This window comes from Grammomys surdaster, unplaced genomic scaffold, assembly GCF_004785775.1.
Source record: "Grammomys surdaster isolate TR1022 unplaced genomic scaffold, NIH_TR_1.0 126059, whole genome shotgun sequence".
In the NCBI taxonomy this organism is placed as follows: Eukaryota; Metazoa; Chordata; class Mammalia; order Rodentia; family Muridae; genus Grammomys; species Grammomys surdaster.
The window spans coordinates 100,423-103,020 of NW_021620869.1; positions in this window are offsets into that span (position 1 = coordinate 100,423).

Here is a 2,598-nt window from a genome sequence, read left to right on the forward strand (position 1 = left end):
TTCCTTCCTTCCTTCCTTCCTTCCTTCCTTCCTTCCTTCCTTCCTTCTTTTCTTTCTTTCTTTCTTTCTCTCTTTTGTTCTTCATTCCTTTCATCCTTCCTTCCCTCCTCCTCCCCCTCCTCATTTTTTTGTTCTGTTTCTTGGGGGAGGGGATCACAAGGGTGAGAGTGTAGCCCTGGGCATACTGGTAAGTGAATGTGATAGTGGGACATGATGGGAAATTCCCAGATAACTAAATAAAAATATTATGTTCAAAACAGACAGACAAGACAAGACTGTCTTGTAATGGAGCTCTGAATAAAAGAGGTAGAAAAGGAAAACGTACAGAGGACAGTGTCCATTATTTTTCTTCCATGTTTCAGTCACGTAGTCCCAATGGGATGAACTCTTGGCTGCTAAACATGCTAGCCATGACTGTCTGAGTCTACTGATATAATAAATCATGGTAAATCTCTCCTTTATATTGCTTATTGTCAAGTAATTTCTAACATTGATGGGAGTAGTAACTCATTCTCATGCTAGCCCATACAGTTTGGTGACTAAAAAAAGAAATACCTATTCTGGCATATAAAAATATTCCCATAGAAATGATGTCAAGATATGCATGAAAATGGATTAGAATCTTCATGAAATTTTAGGGTCAGTGATGATAAGCATAAAAGTAAGTAATTAAAATTTTAATTCTTAAACACTAGAATCAGTGAATCAGTGTCTCTTCAGTGAGTATACAGGCAATACAAAGTGGACTTTATATCACTGAATCATTAATTTAAAATACATTTTGGCATTGTAGACTTTTCTTCAACACTATCTCTAGGTTTCCATAATCTATCAATATATTATAATTTCTGCAATAGGCTGAGTAGATACGAAGATATTAAACCCTTAATGCAAAATTCTGTTAAAATTAGTTAAATATGTACAATAAAATATTACCACTTTAAATATTAATGTGTAATCACTAAATAAATTGATATAAGACAAGTTCTAAAAATAGAACATGAATGCTTGAAATTAGATGAAAACTAAATGAGACATTTGTAAATTTCTGGTTGAAACAGTTTTCTACATGTCATCTGTCTAATTTTCTGAGTTTCTCTTGAAAACCAAAACAAAGTTAACCTCTAGAAGCATCAAAATCTTATTTTCAGCCTACCATAAAATGCTTTTAGGAATCAATATCATAATTAGGCTCCTCTTAAGTATAGGTCCCAGACAATCTAATTTATGTCTAAAATTCACATTGAAAATGCTTATTTATGTTCATGTTTGTCCTCAGTTTAAAAATCAACTGTAGGCTTCTGTTGTTCAAGTGCATGCCACACCTGTCAGGAGAGATCAGTGACCTGCATGACAGCTGAACAGCACAACATGCTAGATTCAGTTCCCAAAGACCCATTCCCCTGACCCAACCACACTCTCACCTCACTTCCCATCCCTCTGCCATGCCTCTGCTCCCAACTTCAAGAGACTTCTGCTACCCAATATCAGACTATGCCAATCAAAACAAAGGTGAATTACCCTCATGCTGAAAGAGGAATGCAACCATTCACTCACTAGATTCCGTTTCCCAAACCTACTTCATTGTCTCCCCATCCTGCCCTCCCACCACTGTTCTCTCCTGCTGCTGTGCACCTCCACACCTGATTGGATTGAACTCCCAGTAGGAGGAGTAGGAGCAGGCCACATCAGTCAGAAGAACAAGTGCAGGCCACACCAGTCGAATGAACAGCTTCCCCAGGTGCAGGTCATGACAGTTCAAAGAACAGATATATGCCAAGCAAGCCAGAGAAATGGGAAAACTCAAGCAGGAATGCACTTCTGGAACAAAGCCCATCCCTATCTGCCAGAACCACAGATACATGGCCCACAAGTGGACCTCATCCACTCTCTCTGTGCCTCAAATCCCCACTTCCTTTCTCATCACCATATCCCACCTCTTAACTTAGGCAGAGACTCCTCTGCTGCACTAAAGGCCAAGCTAGTCACAAGAAGTTCAGCCCCCAACTTGGACAGAGACTTCTGGATCATGCTGATGGCACTGCTTGCCAGAAATCCAGGCCACAAAGACAAGAAGACCAAAGAAGAACAGAAACAAAGGAACAAAACACCCATCCAACAAAGACAAATTCAGAAATCTGCACCTACACCTGTAATCATTCCACACCCAGATGCTTAAACACAAGTGTAAGAACACAGTCAACAACAGCCAGGGAAATATGACACCACCAGCCATCAGCTATCCTACTACAGGAACCCTACAATATTTCAACATAGCTGAAACACAAGAAAATAGCCTTAAAACCAACTTTAGGAAGAAGATAGAGGTCCCTAAAGAAGAAATAGAAAAACCCACTTAATTAAGGAAAAGACAAGCAAAAAAAAAATCGAGAAAATCAAAAATATCCCTTAAAAAACACCAAGGATGCCAAGAAAAAAACAAACAGGTTAAGGAAACTTTAAGTCTTCAAAATGGAAATAGAAACAATAAAGAAAACAGAAACTGAGGGAATTCTGGACAATGAGAATCTAGGTAAGTAAACAGGAGCTGCAGATACAAGCATCACCAACATCATACAGGAGATGGAAGAGAGAATC